General features: G+C 42.3%; 1 protein-coding gene across 1 annotated transcript in view; it reads left to right on the forward strand.

Annotated features, from left to right (window-relative positions):
- The first annotated feature begins 4,551 nt into the window (after window positions 1-4,551).
- The window catches only part of SLC16A5 (solute carrier family 16 member 5), a 50,232-nt gene continuing 29,621 nt past the window's right edge, over window positions 4,552-25,162 (forward strand). The window contains exon 1 of the mRNA XM_089682644.1: window positions 4,552-4,631. The gene's annotated coding sequence lies outside the window, so the exon portion shown is untranslated. The remainder of the gene's footprint in view (window positions 4,632-25,162) is intronic.

Below are 25,162 nucleotides of genomic sequence, written 5' to 3' on the forward strand. Positions count from 1 at the left end.
TGCAGCCGATAACCAGCAACTACATTTACCAGTGATCTGCTGTGTCATTGGACACAGCTGATCACGTGGTAAAAGGCCACTGTGATTGGCCTTTTACCATATCACGTGATCAGCTATGTTGCAGGATACAGCGATCACGGAGATCGCTGGGTCTGCACCCCCTGGGGGCGCGCGGGACGGTGTGTTCTGGGAGGACGTCATATGACGCCCTTCCAGGACTGGACAATCGAATGACGGCTACAGCGCGGTTGACAAGTGGTTAAGGAGTGGGCCAGCAAGCCAGCTGATGCGCCCTTAACCACAGATGACTCATCAGCTGTCAGCGGGGAACGGAGAAACAAAAACATCCTCCTGGTCTACTCCAAGCCAGAATTAAAAAAATGGTGAGGGGGCCCCCACAAAATCCATATTAGACCCTTATCCAAGCATGCAGGCTGCTTGCTCTTCCCCCCCTCTCCTGAACCATACCAAGCCACATGCCCTCAACATAGGGGGGGCAGGGGGGCTCCCCCCCAATGCACCTTGTCCCCATGTTGACCCTGGTCAGTGGTTGTGGGGATCTATGGGCGGGGGGCTTATCAGAATCTGAAAGCCCCTTTAACAAGGGGGCCCCAGATCACACCCCCCATGTGAATGAGTGTGGAGTACATTGTACCCTAAAAAGTGTCCAAAATATATAAAAACAGACAGTTTTTGACATTAAAAAAAACAACAAACAAAAAAAATGTTGCCTCGAAGTAAATGCAGCATCGATCACGATTAACGCCGCCAAGAACCCCCACAAAAAAGGAATCTTAAGAGAAAGCTAGTGCTTCTAAACATCAATGCAAATGCTCCTAAGCGCTGCAAAAAACACTGCTAAATGCCAGCAAAAAACAGTGATTTTTATGCTGCTAGTGTGCATGGACCCTAAAGGCGTAGGGACACATTGGACGCCCAGCATAAGCACAATGTCAGCTGAGACCATCCTATGCGCCCCTCTGTCAAATTCAGCTGACGAGCATCTAGAGAAACACAGCCCCATAAGAGAGCAAGACACTCCCCTACTCCAAGCTCACAGAGTAGCTCCAGACTGCACTGACCACTGGAAGACTGGAAGTTCAGGTAAGCTGCACTGAGAGAGCAGGAGCCAGTAGCACTGAAAGTTGTAAACTTCACATGCTTGGGTAAAAATTTTACCAAATAGTTTACTGAGGAATGTTTATTTCTACATGGTTAGAAAATCATTAAAAAAATTGGTTGTATTTGATAAAGATTGGTTGAACGTGTATGTGACAATGCCATCATTCTATCGAAATATTTCCCCCAATCGTCAACATATTATCAATTGTTAACAACATAAACAATATATTTATGATGTAAACATTTTTTTATCTTTGTGAACCTTCCCACTCGCCAACTGTATTTAAAAGAAAGATCTTTCTTTTCGTTGCTTGTACTTCCAGGGGTTACATTTTACATTCTGATTGATTCCACTAGTATCATTTAGAAAATTGATCGTTTATGCTACAATAGTCCGACGTGATGGTTCACTCTCTCAATCAACATGGACTACTTTTAATCCTTATGCTGCTAGCATTAGTAAATAGATAGGGAAGTCAGATATTAAGTATCTATTTACTTTGTTTTATATTTCTTTTGTTACTTCATGGTTTCCATGCCTAGGAAAATGATATTATACATCCCAGGAGTCTTCAGGAGGGGAGGGAGGGTTCTTAGTCTAGCTAATGCCTGAGCTAAGAACAGATGAATTATAGGAAGTAAAAGATACATGAATCATCTGCCCTTACTCAAGATGGCCACTGCCAGAGATACCAGGGGATGTTTTTCAAAATGATTTCTCAGCATAATAAAGCATGGAGACACGGGTGGATGGGGGAGTTTGCTGTGAATATAAAAATGAATTAAATAGCATTTTTGGTTTGTGGTGCTCAGATGCCCTTAGGCTTGGTTCACACTACTGTGATTCACCTTTTTACAAAAAAAAATAAATGCACGTTTTTTTAAAAAAAAAGGTAAAAAAATGTGCATTTATTATTTTTTTTTTCTGGAGCTTCTAAAGCATTGCACCAGAGATCGGTAGATCATTGGTGCCATGCAAGTCTCCTGCAGATCTGTCAGTGTATCTGCTTGCTGTACGGGATGTATGAGCAAGCAGATATACTGAGAGGAAGAATGAATGAACTACCATGGGGCTCCACAGCATCGTGCTGGTTCATTGAGGACTACAAGTGACAGCTGCAAAGGTGTCGGGACTTGTAGTTTATTCATTTACAGAACGCCCTGAATGAATGATGCGGCCATGTGAGCGGAGCCTGGCACTGATGTTTTTCATTTTAAATTGTGACAGCTAGTGGGGAGGAGAAGATCCCCTGCTAGCTGTCACAACATAGATGTGGGGGGGAGCGGGGGCCGGTCTGCTCGTACCATGATACATGTTACACCCTGAATATGGGTGAAACGTAACATGTTACGAAAGGTGAATTTATGCTTTAAGCGATTCTGTGTGACTCAAGTTACATCTGAAATTGCACATGTGTATCAGGACCAGGGCTTTTGTTCAGCAGGAACTTGGGGGAACGCAGTTCTGACACCTCCAGCACTGAATGTATGTAATGCAAGCGGTGCTTGGTGTGCTGGAAGATCTATTGTTGCTGGCTGCTGAGGGAGCTATTGTCACTGGAGGGGATCTATTTTTGCATGGCGTTCTATTGTTGTTGGGGGGGTCTATTGTTACTGGTGGGAAATCTGTTATTAATGAGCTTTAGTATGGGCTTTAGAATGGCGTTAATGAGCTTTAGTATGGGCTTTAGAAAGGCGTTAATGAGCTTTAGAATGGGCTTTAGAAAGGCGTTAATGAGCTTTAGTATGGGCTTTAGAAAGGCGTTAATGAGCTTTAGTATGGGCGTTAGACAGTCGTTAATGAGCTTTAGTATGGGCGTTAGACAGGCGTTAATGAGCTTTAGTATGGGCGTTAGACAGGCGTTAATGAGCTTTAGTATGGGCGTTAGACAGGCGTTAACAAGCTTTAGTATGGGCGTTAGACAGTTAGCGAGCTTTAGTATGGGCGTTAGACAGGCGTTAACGAGCTTTAGTATGGGCGTTAGACAGTTAACGAGCTTTAGCATGGGCGTTAGACAGGCGCTAACAAGCTTTAGCATGGGCGTTAGACAGGCGTTAACGAGCTTTAGTATGGGCCTTAGACAGGCGTTAACGAGCTTTAGTATGGGCGTTATACAGGCGTTAACGAGCTTTAGTATGGGCGTTAGACAGACGTTAATGAGCTTTAGTATGGGCGTTAGAAAGGCGTTAATGAGCTTTAGTATGGGCTTTAGACAGGCGTTAACTGTCTAACGCCCATACTAAAGCTCGTTAACGCCTGTCTAACGCCCATACTAAAGCTCATTAACGCCTGTCTAACGCCCATACTAAGGGCGTTAGACAGGCGTTAATGAGCTTTAGTATGGGCGTTAGACAGGCGTTAACGAGCTTTAGTATGGGCGTTAGACAGTTAACGAGCTTTAGCATGGGCCTTAGACAGGCGTTAACGAGCTTTAGTATGGGCATTAGACAGGCGTTAACGAGCTTTAGTATGGGCGTTAGACAGGCGTTAACGAGCTTTAGTATGGGCGTTAGACAGGCGTTAACGAGCTTTAGTATGGTTGCTAGACAGGCGTTAACGAGCATTAGCATGGGCGTTAGACAGGCGTTAACGAGCTTTAGTATGGGCCTTAGACAGGCGTTAACGAGCTTTAGTATGGGCCTTAGACAGGCGTTAACGAGCTTTAGTATGGGCGTTATACAAGCGTTAAAAACGCTCCCCAAACGCCTTATGCACATTTTTGAGGCGTTTTATAAGCATTTTACAAGCCTTCAAACTGCACCACAAATGCCTATAATAAACTCCAATGGTGTTAACGCGCTGCAACCGCACTGCAAACGCCCCACAAACACCTGCCAGGGCACTTGAGGAGTATCACCATAGACTGGAATGGGAGGCGTTGAAAGTCTTCAAACTTCAAACACGACGCTAACGCTTCAATTTTTGATAATGTGCACAGCACTGTGTCCTGCCCATAGTAACATTTCCATAGGCATTTGAGAAGCATTAAAACCCCCCCTCAAACGCCTGCTTTCAAAGCCAGCGTGAACGATGCCTAAATATAACTAACAGGGAAATGTTTGAGTAAAAAGAAGACTACTTTAGAGTACAGATTGAATTTGTGATCTGAGTTCACTTCCAGTTGCATAGCCTCCCTGAGTTTCCTGCCTTCCCGGGATGCTGAATTATTGTATAGATATTGTGTTTCCCTGTGAACTATTCCTCTGCCATTACTCGGCTCTTTCCCTAGAACTTCAATTTCCTGCATGTTCTCCGGGCTCATTTCTTGAATCGCCCTCCTCTTCTTCCCATGGTCCATTCCCCGTCTGACCCTCCATCTACCCTCCTCCTCCTAATCCTGTTTTCCTCCTTCTTTCTCCTGCGTTTATCTGCAATCCCCACCCCTTCCCTACTTCTGCCTCTCCGCTGACTTTTGTCTCTGTTCCAGGGATCGGCATCTTGCACCTAGCTCCTGACCTGTGGCACAGAGGCAAAAACCTCTACAGCAAGCGAGAGGGAGAAGAGGCAGGTGAGCCTACAAGAGACACATCACCCAGTAATACAAGGAGGGAGAATAGTCGGAATCTTTTTCCATAAGCTCCTTCTTTCTAACAGCTGCATAATCCCTTCATTCATAGCAGATCTCTTTCCCCTTTCCTGCCATTATACACACGTCTGACTAATGTGAACCTTGTCGGTTCAGTAGAATCTGCCTCCGGTTGTATGTAACATGAGCGGCTGGACCTCATGACTAATTGCCATGTGTGTTTTAATATAGCCAGCGTAACCTTTTCCATAGCAGACGCCCCGGACACATGTATCCGGCCTCTACTGCACCAGACCAGGCGCTGGAGAGCAGGAGAAACTTTTCTAAGTAGATGTGCATATAGATTCAGATTTTGGGGTATTATTTAACCACTTGCTCTCCAGAGGATTTACCCCCCCCCCCCCCTTGCTGACCAGGCCATTTTTGCAATACGGCGCTGTGTTACTTTAAGTGACAATTGCGCGGTCATGCAACGCTGCACCCGAATGAAATTTATGTCCTTTTTTTCCCCATGAATAGAGATTTCTTTCAGTGGTATTTGATCACCTGTGCAGTTTTTTTTTTTTTGCGCTATAAATAAAAGACAATTTTGAGGGGAAAAAAACTATAATTTTTACTTTTTGCTATTAAACATGTCCAGTAAAAACATTTTTAAAAATCTAATTTCGTCATAAATTTAGGCCAAAATGTACTCTGCTACATGTCTTTGCTAAAAAAAAATCCCAACATGTGTAAATTAATTAGTTCACGTGAAAGTTATAGCGCTTACAAATGGCGGTATATATACTGGGATATGTTTTTAATTTTTACTAGTAATGGTGGCGATCAGCGACTTATAGCGGGACTGCAGGACTGCGGCAGACATTCTGACACGGGGGGAACTGGCTTGGTGTCACTGATATCCCCAGTGACACCAATACAATGATCAGTGCTAAAAAAAAGAACTGACACTGTACTAATCGCACTGGGCAGGAAGGGGTTAACATGAGGGGCGATCAAAGAGTTAACTGTGTGCAGGGAGTGTTTTACTAGGGGGCGGTGTGTTGGTGCTTCACTGTAATCACACTGCTCTGGATGGCTGTGTGCCCGAGCCGATAGGGAGGAGGACTGTTAGTAAACAAAACAGTCCTCCTCCCCATCGGAGATCTTCGGAAATCACCAGGTGCTGGCGAGTAATTACCGGGAGTCAGTGATTGACAATCGTGACTGTGAATGGCAGCGTGGGTAGGGTGCGCGAATGGCGGCACGGGTACGTTTACAAATGCCGGTATAGATATTGGAATTTTAAAAATACATTTTTACTAATAATGGCGGCGATCAGCGACATAGTGGGACTGCAATGGGCATTCTGACACTGAGGGGAACTGACTTGGTGTCACTGATATCCCCAGTGACACCAATACAGTGATCAGTGCTAATAAAAAGCACTGACACTGTACTAATGGCACTGGGCAGGAAGGGGTTAACATGTGGGACGACCTAAGGGTTAACTGTGTGCTGTTTTACTATGAAGTTGTGTGCTGTGCTTCACTGTAAGCACACTGCTTTGTATGGCTCTGCTATGCAGAGCCATACAAAGCAGTGTGCAGGAGCTGACAGGGGAGAGGTCTGTATTGTTTATACACAGGTCTCTCCCGTGTTGGAAATCCTCTGTGCTGGCGGGGAATCACCAGCCGGGACCCGTGATTGACAGCAAAGGCCGCGAATGGCAGCGTGGGTAGAGTGCGTGCTGGCTCGCTTGCGCCCCCTACCCGGAACTGCAAAATCACGTATATATACATGGTTTTGTGCACCCGTGCCACCCTGTAGCAGTATCAAAATGGCCAAGTAGAAAAGGATATATGAAGTTGCAGCCAATACTGTATTGATCACACATAACATTGCTCTAAAATATATAATGACAGTGACATTAAACTCTATTCAAGTATGTATTCTTAACTCAGAAAAGTCCCTTAAAAAAAGCTCTCAATCTCCTCCAAATCTACAAATTGCTGCTGTGATCTGACTTCCTGTTAGACGGTGGCTACATCGTTCTCCATGGTCCCACTGTAGGTAGGGACATAGCCACCCTCTCTTGATCACTCCCTATATAGACTAGGGACTATGGGATTTGTAGTGTTCATAGATCAGTGCACATAACCTCAACAAACCTACTCTGCTCATTCTAAGCAAGTAGAAGTGAATGGGAATAGGAGAGGTTCGGGACCTCATGAAGGATGTTATAAAGAGGCAGAGGAACACAGAAACCTTTTCATGAAAAATAGATTACAGGGCCATTAACCTCCCTGGCGGTATTCCCAAGTGTAGATCGGGATAAAGTTTCAGTACCACAAGCGGTAACCCCGAGCTACACTGGGGCTTACCATGTGGCGCTGCTCCGGGATCCCTCGATCACTTACCTTGTCCTTCGCTCCCGCGATGTCCCCCCTGCAGTGTCCCCGGCAATGTAATCCGGCGGATGCCGGCATCTGTCATCTGGGTTCCGTCCCCTGCGAGCGTTGTTACGTACGGAGGACGAAACCAGTGGGAAATTTAAAACTGACGAAAAGTGACATTCACTAAAATCACTAAAATCACATAGTAAAACATTACTGTATCAAACCATTTCACATACATTTTGTCTCTAGTGCTTTGTCCTGTCCCCTGTCTGCATTTTGACTGTTCTTTCTGCCTAGAAACTGAGAAACGTCCATGGCGTCCAAAAAGCGTCCCTTTACGTCAAAATCGGTTTTAGACCAGCTAGAGAACAGCGATAGTAAATCAGAACCACTTGCAGAATTGAGTGATAATGATTTGTGGGGAAATTCGTCATCAGACACTGAAAACAATTTTGCGACTTTGCTCAGTGAGGTGCGAACTTGGTGCGATATTTCAAATTTCAGTGTTTTTGGTTTGATTGTATTATTGAAATAAATGTATTATTATATTATTATTTTTTATGATTATTAATTAAATTATAATATATGTTTCAAGTTTTATCATACCTGGGATGTTTACTAGACTCTTGTTCGGACAGATTTCAGTGAGTTATTCCTAAGAATTACAGCCTACAATATAAAACGCCAAATTTCCATGCAAAATAATGGTACCGCATTCAGCACCAAAAATCTGAAATAATCATACCGCCAGGGAGGTTAAAGTGATACTAAAGTCTTGTTTTTTTTCCCCCTAAAAATAACAAACATGCTATACTTACCTTCTCTGTGCAGTGGTTTTGCACAGAGCAGCCTGGGTCCTCCTCTTCTCGGGTTCCCTTCACCGGTGCTCCTGGCCCTTCCCTCCTGTTGGGCACCCCATAGCAAACAGCTTGCTATGGGGGCACCTGAGCAGGTGCACTCCCAAGCAGCTGTTCTGCGTGTCCATTCACACCGCCTCTCCCTCTCCTGTTTGACTTACTGGCTGTGATCGACAGCATCGGGAACCAATGGCTCCTGCTGTTGCCTCAGCCAATCAGGAGTGAGAGTCCCCGGAAAACAGAGGCTTTCGTGGACATCGCTGGATCGGGATGGGGGGCTGGGATGGCTGCTACACACAGAAGGCCTTTTAACCTTCATGCATAGAATCCTTGAAAAAATCCTTGAGCCTTTAGGCTCCATGCACACGGGGCATTTTGATAACGCTGGTAACATTAGCTGTGTAAAGTCACATTAAAAACGTGAGTTTTTCAGCTTTTTTTAGCGTTTTTGCATTAACATTTAGGTGCGTTTTCCCACCTTTTTCTGCGTTTGCTAGCTCTTTTTTTTGGTCACAAAATGTCCAAAAATGTCGGTTTGCTGCGTTTTACCGGGTTTTTCAGCGTTAGAGCGTTTTTACAGCTAAAAAACTCCTCTAGAAACCCACTAATTCTGGAGTTTCTTCCAGCCAATAAACATCCCTGACAAAAAACGCTGATCACAGTCTATGTGTGCATGGACACATAGGATAACATGCTGGGGGTTTACTGGCTGTAGAAAAAAACGCCAAAAGCCAAAAACAGCCGCTGTAAAAATGTCCCGTGTGCATGAGGACTAACAACCACTTTAAGTAGTGGTTGTATGGATTATCTATGGAGAATAAAGATATTGTTGGAAATCACATTATCTATTGTCTATGTTGCCCATCCAGTCAATGCAACATGGTGCAGTGCGATTTTTGAAAAGTTGTTGGTGCTTCTTAGATGCAGTATAGGGCATTTATGGCAGACTTCAATGGCAGCACATGTAGACTGTATGTACATGCATTTTCAGTGCATTTTTGGCAGAGTTTTGTGTTTTAATATCCAGTCTCCTACAAAAAATGCGTGAAGCCTGAAAACGCATCAAAAATGCATTAGTGTGACCCTAAGCTTCGTGTAACTTTAGAGCAGGGGCAGACTGACCATTCGGGTACTTGGGCACTGCCCGAGGGCCCGGGGTCAGTAGGGGTCCCCATGAGATGCCCCTGGTACCTTTCATAGGCTTTTTTGGGTGTGGTTTGAGTGTGGATGAGGACACAGTGGCCCCATGATTTCCTATTGCCCGGGGGCCCCATAAGATGTCAGTCCGCCCCTGCTTTAGAATAGAATTGAAGGCAAAACTTTTTTATCTAGTTTTGGATAGAGTGGAGATGGATTAGATCCCTGTCATATGTACGCGATGACGTCTGTTTATGACAAAACGTATCAGTTGGAGTTTTTCCTGTGATGTCAACACATACAGTGGGGATCGAAAGTTTGGGCACCCCAGCTAAAAATTTGTAGTAATGTGCATAAAGAAGCCAAGGAAAGATGGAAAAATCTCCAAAAGGCATCAAATTACAGATTAGACATTCTTATAATATGTCAACAAAAGTTAGATTTTATTTCCATCATTTACACTTTCAAAATAACAGAAAACAAAAAAATGGCATCTGCAAAAGTTTGGGCACCCTGCAGAATTTATAGCATGCACTGCCCCCTTTGCAAAGCTGAGACCTGCCAGTGTCATGGATTGTTCTCAATCATCATCTGGGAAGCCTAGGTTATGTCAGTCTCAAAGGTTTTAAATGCCCAGACTCATCTGACCTTGCCCCAACAATCAGCACCATGGGTTCTTCTAAGCAGTTGTCTAGAAAACTGAAACTGAAAATAGTTGACGCTCACAAAGCTGGAGAAGGCTATAAGAAGATAGCAAAGCGTTTTCAGATGTCAATATCCTCTGTTCGGAATGTAATTAAGAAATGGCAGTCATCAGGAACAGTGGAAGTTAAAGCAAGATCTGGAAGACCAAGAAAAATATCAGACAGAACACCTCGCAGGATTGTGAGAAAAACAATTCAAAACCCACGTTTGACTGCACGATCCCTCCAGAAAGATCTGGCAGACACTGGAGTTGTGGTACACTATTCCACTATAAAGAGATACTTGTACAAATATGGTCTTCATGGAAGAGTCATCAGAAGAAAACCTCTTCTACGTCCTCACCACAAAAATCATCGTTTGAACTTTGCAAATGAACATATAGACAAGCCTGATGCATTTTGGAAACAAGTTCTGTGGACCGATGAGGTTAAAATTGAACTTTTTGGCCGGTATGAGCAAAGGTACGTTTGGAGAAGAAGGGGCACAGAATTTAATGAAAAGAACCTCTGTCCAACTGTTAAGCATGGGGTTGGATCAATCATGCTTTGGGGTTGTGTTGCAGCCAGTGGCACAGGGAACATCTCACGAGTAGAAGGAAAAATGGATTCAATCAAATTTCAGCAAATTTTGGATGGTAACTTGATGCCATCTGTGAAAAAGCTGAAGTTAAAAAGAGGATGGCTTCTACAAATGGATAATGATCCTAAACACACCTCGAAATTCACGGGGGATTACATCAAGAGGCGTAAACTGAAGGTTTTGCCATGGCCTTCACAATCTCCTGACCTCAACATAATTGAAAATCTATGGATAGACCTTAAAAGAGCAGTGCGTGACAGACAGCCCAGAAATCTCAAAGAACTGGAAGACTTTTGTAAGGAAGAATGGGCAAAGATACCTCAAACAAGAATTGAAAGACTCTTGGCTGGCTACAAAAAGCGTTTACAAGCTGTGATACTTGCCAAAGGGGGCAGTACAAGATATTTAACTCTGCAGGGTGCCCAAACTTTTGCAGACGCCATTTTTTTGTTTTCTGTTATTTTGAAAGTGTAAATGATGGAAATAAAATCTAACTTTTGTTGACATATTATAAGAATGTCTAATCTGTAATTTGATGCCTTTTGGAGATTTTTCCATCTTTCCCTGGCTTCTTTATGCACATTAATACAAATTTTTAGCTGGGGTGCCCAAACTTTCGATCCCCACTGTACATGTTTACCTGGAAGTTGATGCCCTTCATGCAGATTTGATAATCTATATGCTGATATGCACATATATGCACTTACATGTTTGTAAGTGCGGTTCATGCCTAATGAATGGTGTTTTATGATGCTACACTATGAGAGGTGCTTATCTCTTATCGTTACATGATTATATCTCCCTACTTTGTATTTGCCTTCCATCTGAGGAATGGTGCAGGATAACAGCATTTGGACTGGACTGGAGAGTTGCCACTGTGGTTGAGCAATTTGAGCGTTTACTGACCACTCTTAATAGGGGGGTCAGTACATTTGGTAAGCCCGCATTTTGCCTTTGACTGTGGTGTTGGGTGACACTGGTGTCACTGGTGTCTGCAGAGGAGAGGGAGAAGACTCTTAAAGGGGACTGTCACATAAATTTCACTGTGGACTATTTCTTCATGTGATATTCTTTGGACATTTTTTTCACTAGAGGTTATTTAGTCACTTTTTTTTTTTTAACCCCTTCCCACCGACGTCACACAAATATGCGGCCTCACTGCGCTGGGCTTTTTTCCATGGGGCCGCATATTTGCGTACCTGTCTTTGTGCTGGGAGCGCGCCGCTCAGCACGCTCCCAGCACTGACACCGCGGTGTCACTGAGAGCACCGGGTCCCATTCTAACGATCGGGACCCGGGACTCCCGGTCCCTGATCACATGATCGCTGTGATAGCCTCTGATTGGCTATCACAGTGATCAGTCACTGTGCAGCCCGGCCCCCTTGTTTTTTTTCTCTCTCTGTAAATGGCGGAGATACATTGTATCTCTCTAACCCCTGGCATAGAGAAAAAGAAAATGTTTGTAAAAAAAAAAAAAAGAAAACATAAATAAATAAATATTAAAAAATAAAATTAAAAATAAAGAAAAATACCTAGATCAAGGTTTGAGCTAGTTCAGTGCCAGGGTTAGTGTTTAGGTCAAGGTCAGGGTCAAAGTTCAAGGTCAAAGGTCAGGATTTAAAAAAAAATTGGTATCAGTGTCAGTTAGTGTTAATGTCAGTGTCAGTGTGTTTTAAGTAAAAAAAAAAGACAAAAATAAAATGCGCACTATTGTTTCTGGGCTGTACTACGGGTACAAACGACAAATAACATACACATATATGGTATCGCTGCGATCGTCAATAGATGGAGAATTTATTTTGGGTTGTTCTTTGGTGGTTGGTTATTGTCGTAACAAGAAACACAGCTAAATAAAAAAAAGATTTTTTTTTTACTATTTTGGGCCAGTTTTCCTTTGATAATAAAAAGAAATCCGGAGATATCCATTACCATTTACCACCAAATGAAAGCCTAATTTGTCCTGAAAAAATCAAGGTATAATCCACCTGGATGTACACAGTAGTTGTGATGATATGGACGGTTTTACTAACACATGTCAATGTTGCAGAATTGTGCTTAGACATTTAGATTTGTTTTACCCTTAGGTGTGAAGGGGTTAATTTATTTCACACACTTTGGAATATATTCCTTGATATATTGTTTTGCATACTGTATACTTATTTTTTTCATTCCTGGCCATGCGGGATTTCCTGCATGGTAGGGGTTGGGGAAAGAACTGGCAACCTACCCTGTAAAAATAATTGCTAAGAGAATTCATGGAAAAAGTCGCTTACAAGTGACGGTCCACGCAATCGCCAAGAGTCAGATACGACTGAATGGATAGATAGATACTTATTTTTAGTTTGGTTTCAGTCTCCATTTGTGTGCGTGTACATGCAAGAGCACAACATAACTATGTATTGTTATCCACTAGAGAGGATATCTTCTTTTTTGTTTGTCCCCCCCCCCCCCCGCCCTTTTTTAAAATGTTTATTTTTAGAACAGTTTTGCGTGGTTTCCACTTCTTACAATAACAGGGTTATAACTGTCCCTTAAGCAGCCCATAAATTATACCGTTTTCTATATCCGCTGGCAGCGATTGCATGAAGAAATCTGACTGGCTGGTTGAACTGATGTTGATCGATGGGTCGACCAGCCTGCCAATGGACGGATTAAATACCAAACAGTTCAACAGGAGTTTTGCCTTTAGTTTTACTTAAAATATTCATTTATTTGAATTACTGTTTCTTACCAGGGCTTTTTTTCAGCGGGAACATGGGGTAACGTAGTTCTGGCACCTCCAGCACTGAATGTATGTAATGGCAAGGGGTGCTTGGTGTGCTGGAAGATCTATTGTTGCTGGCTGCTGAGGGAGCTATTGTCACTGGAGGGGATCTGTTTTTGCGTGGCGTTCTGTTGTTGCTTGGGAGGTCTATTGTTGCTGGTGGGAGATCTATTATGGAGGGGCTATTGATGCTTGCTGCTAAGGGATCTATTGTTGCTGAATGGATCCATTTTTGAGTGGGGGATCTTTTGTTGCTAGGGTGGTCTTTCTGGGGGGTTATTTGTTGCTGGGAGGGATCTACTGTTGAGGGAGAGGATCTTTTATTGCTGGCTGCTGGAGGGTTTAGAGATTTGATGTTGCTGGGGGTGATCTATTGTTGCAGGGGGGACTATTATTGCTGACTGCAGGGGATCTATTTTACTGCTTTATCTGTAGTAAATTACAAATTACTTAGCACAACAATATGATACTTGGTCCTATATTCTCTAGAAGGGGCAGTACTAGGAGGTGGGTAGGGGGTGGAGACAGGAGTGGCTCAAAAGGAGGGGGGGGCGGTCCAGCACCTATTCTCTGAGAAAAAAAGCCCTGTTTCTTACACATTCATTTTACCATCTTCTTTATTTATATTTTTTATTAGATAATGCAGTTGATAATGAGTGTGGCCACAACACTTGTACAATAGAACAATACAAGAATGCCTGTATTCATTATAGAATTATATATGAAAGTTGGAGTAGTGGTACTGAGTCTAGGGATGAACACTGAGCAGTACATGTTGGATGGATGGTGGTCGGTCTGGATGGATGGCGGTCGGTCTGTCATCCAGCAATTGCAGGATGGGGGAAAGGCCTCAGATACTAGAATATAAAATATATACTTTATTTGGAAGGTTGAGGATCGATTGGAGGGTCATAAGCAGGGGCAGACTGACAACCCATGGGGCCCCTGGGCAATAGGGGATCATGGGGTCCCTGTGTCCTCACCCACACTCAAACCACACCCAAAAAAGCCTATGAAAAAGCCTATGAAAGGTACCAGAGGCATCTCATGGGGTCCCCTACTGACCCCAGTCCCTTGGGCAGTGCCCGAGACCCCGAATGGTCAGTCCGTTTCTGGTCATAAGTAAGTAGCCTGGTTTGATATCTTTGAGTATGTTGGAGTCATTTAGCTATGGATTGTTGTGTATCAGTTGGAAGGGTTTGACTGAAAGATTCCAAGATATCCAAAAATTTGTGGACCTGTGTTTCCTTTTGTAAGGAGGCCTCCACCCATTCCATATGGAAAATGTAAGACGGCTTATCTACAGACAATGAGATAGTGGGGGATCAGGGTAGATCCACTTATGCAGGATGGCTTAATATCTTTATATCCACTAATTAAAGAGGAACTTCAGTCATTCGCCTACCCCATAATATTTTTCTCCCCCTGCCTACCTGATACTGTGTTCTGCACAGTAAGGATACTGACTTAGCCATCCAGTGTTGATCTGCTGGGATCCTCCTCTCTGCAGCCGGTGCATGGGTCCAGCGCCACCATGTTGCCTCCTGACAGCTGCCGACTCTTCCAGGTTCCAGGACCACCCCCTCCTCCTTACTGAATAGGACCACAAATCATGAATCCCAGGAGGCACTGGAGCACCAGTGTCATTTGCCTAGGCAAATTCCAGAAGATGGGGGGTGGGCCAAGGTTTATACACAGAACCCACCGATATCTGTGCTGCAGAAAGGGCTGGGCGGGTTGGAGAGTCAAGCCCCTTAGTTGTCTACATTCCAGCTCTATTTATTGACTCCATTTATTGTCATACACACTCAGGAGCTGGGACACAGTGTGAGAGGTCACGTAGTACACTGGCAAGTGTCCCTTGACACAAATGGAGAAACAGAAAAAGGGCGCACCTAGTGCATTATCGTTTAAAATAATTTATTGAAGAAACAAAATAGGTATCATACTCACAATGGACATAATAACACAGGCATGTCAAACTGAACAAGATGTATGATCCAAACAACATCTGAGTCCATACGATGGAACCCTGGATGACCAACTGGCTAACGCGTTTCGAGGACACAACCTCTTCCTCAGAGCCAACCAGTGTCCCTTGACCACTGCCTTTGAAAGCGGATGCAATAAACTGTCCATACTTCGCTTGAGTGTCATATAGGATTTCAAATTGAGGCCAATATGTGGCGAATGCAAGAAAGGACCCACACATGCAGTACTAATTATACAGGTGGTAATAAATTAAAATTGGTTGCAGTAATAACAGGTTCTAATTTAACATTCAGTTGCCTGACAGGTAGTTATTAATCAAAACATCCACTCATATGTATGGAGCAACACTGGGTTAGCAGCAGCAGGTATGTAGAGTGCACATTAAAGTAGAACTAAAGACAAAACTTTTTCCATTTTGTGTAAGTGTAGCCTGTGCAGAGGACTAATCCATATACTAAAAAAAATAATATATAATTATAACACATGTCTGCTATTTAATGGCACCGCAAGCACGACCCACAATTGCAGCGACTTTATGAAATGTGTGGCAAAATGCACGTGTGTTTTGTCGCACATTTAGGAAACGTGCAGGAGTGAATGCAGCCTGAGTGGTCATACTTCCACCATAATTTGTCAATGACCACATGATTGGTGGTGTGGCAGGGGCTGGGCCATGAATAAGGGGGTACCACTAGTCTTCCTGTACAGGCCAAGGCAGCTGGGTGAATCGGATATGGGCAGGAAGGGTGATCAGTATGGCTTTGGGGCAATTACTGGAACCACAAAAACTGGCTCTCTCTGCAGCAGCTTGAAGGAAAGAGTATCTGTTCCAGTAATCGCCCACCCATCACCCTCCCTGTGCACCATATGTTTCCCCCTGATGACCAGGCCCCCCCCCCTGTATTCCCCCACCCATGCAGTGCTTCCGGCTTCCCTCCTCTCCTCTCCTTCTCACTGGCAATTGCAATCACACAATAAGATCCTTCAGGACAAAAAGTGGGAGGAAGGGTCCTGTAAACATATCACATTTACCAGCCCCTTCCTCTCCTGAATGGACACAATGAGTGATCGGTACTGATTACTTACCATGTTCATTCATAACTGAACCATAATCAACTGTGATTTTTTTTTTTGGGTGGGGGGAGGCTGGCAGGTTGGCTGTTTGGGGCCCTGTGATTTCTAACAGCAGTCCAAGGCAGGCGTGTGTCCTTTACCCAAATTATCTGTTCTAATACGTGTGCTCCTCAGAGGGATGGGGATATGATGTTTTATTATTATCTGCATTTTTCATTTTATTTTGGGGCTTTTTTGGGTATCATTCTGTATTACAAATGACTGGCAGGGAGAGCTCAGATAAAACTGAGTCATGATATGAAGGGCTGATGGAACTTTATCTTGCGTAAAGAAGTAAGTAGACTGTAAAGTAATTAGGATTAAGTCATAAAGAGCATATAGTCTTGTTATCTCTCCAGGTGTTATCAAGGTTATACTGTGTAAAGGTTCATGAACACTGCCACTTGTGTTCTGCTGTTGGCATGGGTTTCAGAATCATGACCGAAGGTCCTGGAACATGCTGTGTACATTTTGAATTAAATCCTATAAAGCAGTGATTAGTTGTGGTTTATATGGGTTTTTATTCTGCAGTATGCTTGATACGGTAAAAGTGTCCATAGGAATGCAGTGTGAACATATGACAAGTAAATCTCAAATATATTTTATTCACGTCTCAAAATGCATCTCAAGTTCAAGCTGTTTTCTCTAACAGCACCAGGACAGACATGGAGACCTTCATAGCGGGTACACAGATAGCAATAACAGCCTGACCCTGCTTAACTTCATCCAAAACTGAAAAACACACAGAAAGTTTTGGCTTCAGAACAGGGGCGGACTGACAACTCATGGGGCCCCCGGGCAATAGGGGATCATGGGGCCCCTGTGTCCTTGCCCAAACTCAAAAAAGCCTATGAAAAAGGTACCAGGGGCATCTCATGGGGCCCCCTACTGTCCCAGGCCCTCGGGCAGTGCCCGAGTTTCCAAATGGTCAGTCTGCCCCTGCTACAGAAACACTTGAACCACTTCCATACAGGGCACTTTTACCCTGTTTCTGCCCAGGCCAATTTTCAGGTTTCAGCGCTCTCACACTTTGAATGACAATTGCAGGGTCATGCAACATTGTACCCAAACTAAAATTTTATTATTTTCTTCGCACAACTAGAGCTTTCTTTTGATGGTATTTAATCACCACTGGGGTTTTTATTTTTTGCTAAATTTTGAAAAAAAAAACAACACGTTTTCCTTTGTTTCTGTTATAAAACTTTGCAAATAAATAATTGTTCTTCATAAATTTAGGCCAAGATGTATTCTGCTACATTTCTTTGGTGAAAATAACCCAAATCAGTATTTATTATTTAGTCTGTAGGAAAGTTATAGAGTTCACAAACTATGGGATATATCTGAAAATTGATCAACCCTGAAGTACTGACAGCCAATCTAATTTCTTGAGGCCCAAAAATGTCAGAACAGTACAGATATCCCCCAAATGACCCCTTTTTGCAAAGTAGACAGTCCGACGTATTTCATAAGAGGCATGGCGAGTTTTTTAAAGTTGCAATTTTTTGTCATAATTTTTCGGAAAATGAAGAAATTAAATTTTTTTTTACAGTTTTACATATTGTCACTGCACGTACAGCATCATCATATAACTGGTGTGGCGGTGACCAGGGACTCTGACTGGTGACCGTACAAAAAAAAAAAAAAGATAATTTTTTTCAATTTTATTTATTTATTTATTTTTATTAAATTTTTTCTCTTTTTTTAAAGATTTTTTTTTTTCATATTGCACTATGACCAAAGTAGTAAAATGTTACCTTAGTAAGTCAGTATATATATTTTTTTCTTTTACACAATTTGATTATAGCAAAGAATTTCTTTGCTATAAGCAAGCATTTAACTGAATGAAACCGATTAATTCAGGTTTTTTTTGTTGTGATTAGCTGTGATTGGCCACGGCTAATCACATGACACAGATGGGTTGTGATTGGCCCAGCCTGTGCATGTGATCGGTGACCATTCACAGCTAGACACACTTGTATACAATGGATGGCATGAAAGGAAGCCATCGATTGTATACAACTGTCATGTGACTTGCTGTGATTGGTCACAGCAGGTCACATGGTACTGGCAACGGGGCCAGTACACAGATCTGTCATTGCCCTGCTGGCAAAGCGCACTCCGGGAAGGACGACATATGACACCCTCCTGGAGGGACAAAGTGTTCGTCCGGCCATCATTTAACCATAGGGCGGGCGGCAAGTGGTTAAAAGCTATATACAGTCATGTAAAAAAATAAGTGATTGTAAACCCTCACCCTGTAAAACAAAGCATTCAGTTTAAAATAGAAATGAAAGGCATAACATTTGTCTGTATTTATAAAAATCGTTATAAATACCTTTTCTCCCTTTTTTTTAATAAGTGATCACATTCCCTCTGTTCTCAGCTGCATAAGAGCTGGGGAGGAGCAACGGTATCACACTGATCTTCCCAGTGAATGGCTGTGCAGGGAGTGGGGTCAGGACAAGTCTGATCATTGAGTTCCCAGTATAGCTAGAGAAATTACCATGATGTGTTCTCCTGCTTAGTGTGGTCAGTTTTAATAGGAAAGTAGAGGGACTGGCAGGAACACCAGGGATTTCACACAAAGGAAGCCATACAAAGAAAACAGGATACTTTTTCATAGGAGTACATGGTACAGCAGACACATATAAGGAATATGAAATGCTGGGTTTACAAATCCTTTAAGTACACCCTATAGAAAATTGCTGACATTTTTACCATCATTTGAACAGGCAAACATTAGATCTTCATTCACACAGTGTTGACAGATAAAGATGATAAACTTGAATGCAAACACAAGAAGAATTTGATCCTTTACTTATTTATTCAACAAAATTAAGTACACCCTTGGCTTCCGAAACTGTTGTTACTTTTAGCAGAAGTTATAAATGCCCACTGGTCTCTGACATTAGCCCGGCTACATTTTTGATCACTTACATGAAAAATTTCTTCAATTGCGAGATGTTTGTGGGTATCCTTGCATTACCTGCCCCCTCCCCCTCCAAAACATAAATGAAAATCAATTTAGGGCTTTGACTGGGGCAGTACATAAGCCTCTCTTTCTTCTTTGTGAGCCATTCCTTTGTGAATTTGCTAGTGTGCTTTAGATCATTGCTATGTTGAAAGATACATTTCAGGTTCACAGTCAACATTTAGACAGCTGGCCTCACCTTAAGCCAGTGTTTCTCAACTGCAGTCCTCATGGACCCCCAACAGGTCATGTTTTCAGGATTTCCCTCAGATGAAACAGTTGTGGTAATTACTAAGGCAGTAAAACTGATCAAATCACCTGTGCAAAATAATGGAAATCCTGAAAACATGACCTGTTGGGGGTCCATGAGGACTGGAGTTGAGAAACACTGCCTTAAGCACACTTTTGCCTACGTCATGAAGCAGCAAAGCAATGCCACAGGCACACCATAATAGTTACACCACAATGCTTCACAGTTTGTATGAGGTTCTCCTGTTTTCAGTATGTGGCAAACATGCCTACCATTACCAAATAACTCTACCTTTAATTGATTTGTGGTTAGCATTTTCATTGCACTACAAGTCGTGATCTTTGCCAGTGTAAGAAAATAAGAGATGTTAAACAAATAATAATATGGGCATTAACCACTTTCCTATTACCCTATAGCAGAAATACTGCTGCAGGGTGGCAGGGCTGTGTACAATCATGTGTATATATATACGTGATTTTGCATTTCTGGGTAGGGGCGCGCACGCCACACACACGCCCTACCCGTGCCGCCATTGGCAGCTTCAGCTGATGATCACCGGGTCCCGGCAGTGCACAGGGGAGAGGTTTGTATGTAAACAACACAGATCTCTCCCCTGTCAGCTCCAGCACACTGCTTTGTATTGCTCTGCATAACAGCAATATAAAGCAATGTGCTGACACAGTACAACACACACATACACAATAGTAAAACAGCACACAGTTAACCCTTTGATCGCCCCAGATGTTAACCCCTTCTTGCCCAGTGCTATTAGTACAGTGTCAGTGCTATTTATTAGCACTGATCACTGTATTGGTATCACTGGGGATGTCAGTGACACCAAGTCAGTTTCCCCCCAGTGTCAGAATGCCCGCCGAAGTCCCGCAGTTCTACTATACTAGTATGAAAAAAAAAAATCCCAGTATATATATTTTTTTGTAGCAAAGACATTTTGGCCTAAATTTTTGACAAAATTTGATTTTTTAAATTTTTTTTACTGGACATGTTTAATAGCAAAAAGTCATAAATATAGTTTTTTTCTCAGTCTTTTTTTGTTTATAGCGCAAAAAATTAAAAATGCACAGGCGATCAAATACCACTGAAAGAAAGCTACATTTGTGCAAAAAAAGGACATAAATTTCATTTTGGTGCAGATTGCATGACCGCACAATTGTCAGGATTTATTCCCAGTGACACCGGGGTATTTTCTACTCCCATGGGCCACAGTCTGGCCCCCCTGAAGCCTGAAGTACAGTAAACTGGCCCTTTGTTTAGAAAGCTTGTAGACCTCTGGTGTATATCATAGGGCTACCTTACAGTGGTTATAAAGGTTGAAGGTTTTTTACTTTATGTGTGCAGCAGATCCCCCAGGCCCTTCAATACTTACCTGAGCCTCATCGTGATCCAGCGATGTGAATGACAGCTTCGGCTGTCACTGCTCTCTGCCTCCTCATTGGCTAAGACAGCAAGGGGGAGCCATTGGTTCCTGCTGCTGTAATTCACAGCCAGTAAGCCAATGAGGAGAGAGAGGGTGTAGAGCCAAGCTGCGGCTCTGTGTGAGAATGGACACACAGAGCAGCGGGTGCCCCCATAGAAAGCTGCTTGCTATGGGGGCACCGGACAGACAGGAGGAGCCAGGAGAGCCTGTGGGGGACCCGAGAAGAGGAGGATCCAGTCTGCTCTGTGCAAAACCACTGCACACAGCAGGTAAGTATATTCATGTTTGTTATTTTACACAAAAAAATTAACCTTTAGAATCGCTTTAAGTATATATATATCTTTTGATGACAGTTATTCAAAGTGAATTAGCAAGACATGCATCTTATGTTGAAAGCTAAACACCAATTCATATAACTTTGTAAAATCATTGCCTCTATTTTTGTATTTTTAAAATAATCCTGTGTATGTACCTAAATTTGATTTGGTATCAGTCTTTTGTAATCCCCTGTGCAATAAATGGGAGAGGGGTACAACACAAACAGTCATTTATTTATGGTGCAGTATACATGTACTGATAAGAAGCATTCAGACTGAAGGAGAGAATAGAATGAGCAGAGGGAGGAGCCTATCAGTCTGCTTCTACTCTTTACCTGTCCAATCACAGGCTGGTGTTGGGAAGCTGACATAGCTGTACTGCTCAAACTGCAGTAGAGAAAGTCAGGTCACTTGTCTGTGCTGGGTAAATCTAAGAACTGGGTGGACAGAATTACAAATACCCTGGCAGGTAAAGCAGCTACAATATGTGTATTTACCTGATTGTATGAAATCCAGCATTAAACGGGTTATGGGTGAGAATAATAAGCTTTGTTGATCAGTGGGCAGCATGCAGGGTTTGATTAAGGGGCTGAATGTCTTCAGAGTTGGAAATGATAGACATTAGAGGAGAAGATATTAATCACCACTCCGCTGTAAAAGGTATGCATCCAAATCAATGGTGGAGAAGGATCTGGGAGTTCTGGTAGATCACAAGCTTAATAATGGCATGCAATGCCAAGCTGCGGTTTCTAAAGCGAGCAAAATCCTCTCTTGTATTAAAAGAGGTATAGACTCCAGAGAGAGAGATATCATATTACCCCGGTACAAATCATTAGTAACACCTCATCTGGAATATGCAGTTCAGTTTTGGGCACCAATTCACAAAAAGAACATTGGGGAACTGGAGAAAGTACAGAGAAGGGCAACCAAACTGATAAGAGGCATGGAGGAGCTCAGCTATGAGGAAAGATTAGAGGAACTGAATTTATTCTCTCTTGAGAAGAGGAGATTAAGGGGGGATATGATCTCCATGTATAAATACATCAGTGGTTCATATAGTGAACTCGGTGTAGAGCTATTCATCCTGAGGTCATCACAGAGGACAAGGGGGCACCCTTTACGTCTGGAGGAAAAGAAATTTAATCTCCAAACACGGAAAGGTTTCTTCACAGTGAGAGCTGTGAAAATGTGGAATAGACTCCCTCAAGAGTTGGTTCTGGCCAGCTCAGTGGATTGCTTCAAAAAAGTCCTGGATTCTTTCTTAGATACACAGAATATAACTGGATACTAACATTTATAGGTAAAGTTGATCCAGGGAATATCCGATTTCCTCTCGGGGGATCAGGAAGGAATTTTTTTCCCCACAGGAGCAAATTGGATCATGCTTTGCTGGGTTTTTTGCCTTTCTCTGGATCAACTGTGGGTATAGAATTATAACTTTTTTGTTTTTTTCTATGCTTGAACTGGATGGACTTTTGTCTTTTTTCAGCCAGACTAACTATGTAAGTTTATAACTATGTAAAGTGGCTGGATGTAAGTAAATCTGGACATTATAGCCAACGTTCATGAAAATTCCCATCAGTTATACATTTGTTCATTCAAGAAAAATCTTCGATCCTGATCCTTCACTTTCTTTCATCACTGTAAATGAAAATAAACAATTTAATTGTAAAAAAAAATTAAAAAAAAACAAAAACCCTCAAATATGAAAATGAATGTTCAAACGTAATTCTGCTAGTGTACAGCCAGCTTACAGCAAAGCTAAACTCCAGGATACTTACCTCCCTTCAATCAGCCGGCATCTTTTATCTGGCTTCTTCCAGGTGCAAGGTCATCTTCATGGCCGACAGGGGATGACACCATTCCTGTGCATTCATAGAAGTGCAGTTATTCCAGCATATAGGCATTGTGCCAGAATGTAAACTGAACCTACGCAGCTCAGTGTACATTCCAAAGAATAATGCGAGTTGGCAGTTAGGTTTATTTTATTGTAGAAGAGACTTTGCATATCTGGTCTGCAATAAAGAGCCTACCTGCTCACAGCAGGACTTTAGTTCCTCTTTAAGAATGCATTGAGGGATACTTGGATAATTTCAATGGTGCTGTCAGTCCATTTCTAACAAAAACTATAATTGGTGAGAGTTACCAGTTAGTAGAGAGTTTTATCCCTCTCTTGGCAATGTGAAGGATCACATTGATAGATATTATTATGCCATTCCATGGATAATGTTTAATTATAACTTACAATGAGTTCAGACAGTCAGAGGAGAAGTAGACCCTCTCTTGGTGATACCTTCTAGGCTATCAGTTTAGGTGCTGGTGGATCTTTATGGTGGTGTTGCTTGAAATGTATATGATCACTTCTTAGTGCCACAGCTTTAGGCCTCAGTCACATATGCATACCGATCCATACGCCCGTGCGAAGGGGAAATTTTTACCTACACAGGATGCACTGGTGTTCCATACAGACCTGTGCAGGCATCTTGTTCAATCAATGACAGGCACCTGGCTGCATGGACCTGCACAGATCTTCATGTGCATCCTGGAGCGTACACATCTGATCCACATATTTCTCCCTGTCTGGGATGTGTATAGCAGGGCTGACTTAATAGCACCATGGGCTCCTGGGCAAAGTAATGCAGTGGGGCCCCTATCAGCCTGCCCCAATTTATGTACTTACTCTTAAGAATTAAAGTTGATAGAATTAAACATATATTTATTAGTACTTTCAATAAAATTGATTTTAAACAATAAGAAAACATGCCATAAATCAAAGAACAATCAATACAAAAGACACATTATAGGGGTGGGGGTGGGGGAGCTTAAGGGCACAGTACCCCATATGGAAGAAAAATGTATTTGAAATATATTTTAAGAATATTCTTCCCAAATATATTGACATATATTTGAAATGCTACAATTTTGGCCATATTCAATATATTTCAAAATATATTTCAATAAATATATATATATATATATATATATATATATATATAGATTGCATGTTGAAATGCATTTTTATTACAAAATATATGTATATATTATATATATATATATATATATATATATATATATATGTGTGTGTGTAAAATTATATGTTAAAATGACTTTTTTATATGTTAAAAAAATATGAAGAATATATTTTAAAAATATATATTTTTAAAAATATTTTTCATATATTTTGTAATACAGAAAAAACACATTTCAACATGCATTATGTGTGTATGTGTGTGTATATATATATATATATATATATATATATATATATACATTGAATTATATATATATATATATTGAATATGGCCAAAATTGTAGCATTTCAAATATATGTCAATATATTTGGGAATAATATTTTTAAAATTTATTTCAAATATATATTTCTTCCATGTGGGATAGGAGGAGGAGGGAAGGTACAGTACAGGTTCTGGGATGCTGCCTGGGCCGCTCTTGGACGGCTTAGTAAAAAGCGTGACTGTGCCAGCAAATCCGGGACAGTTGGCAAGTATGATGTAATGTAAGATTATCATGTGGCCCCTAAGCACTTGGGGCCCCTGGAAGGTGCCCAGGGGTACCCATTCATTAAGACAGCCCTGATGCATAGAGATCCATGCAGGTCCACTCAGTCCGCCACCTGTCATTGATTTGAATAGGCTGCCTGCAAGGAACATCAGTGCATCCTGTTCAGGTGAAGATGGTCCCTTGTGAATCAGGTCCTGCGCTTACAACCTCACACTTCCACTTTGGTGAATCTGTTATCAGCAAGGCAGGGTGAAGAGGGTAAATCCTCGTACACACAGTCTGAAATCAGCCGATACAGTGGATACCGGTCAACATTTGGCCTGTGTGTACGGGTCCTTGTTTGACAGGTGATCTCTCGGCCAGCAGCTGTCAAATGAGCATACTGGCAAACCAGCAGCCGATCTGCATCCAAACTGACATGGATGGCGGCCCCCTGTCAGAACACAATAGCTCAGTGGGGAGATCCCTGTACTAAAATCACATCATTAATACAGTG

Source organism: Staurois parvus, unplaced genomic scaffold (genome assembly GCF_062004578.1).
Source record: "Staurois parvus isolate SC_StPar_1 unplaced genomic scaffold, SC_StPar_1.0 ptg000293l, whole genome shotgun sequence".
In the NCBI taxonomy this organism is placed as follows: domain Eukaryota; kingdom Metazoa; phylum Chordata; class Amphibia; order Anura; family Ranidae; genus Staurois; species Staurois parvus.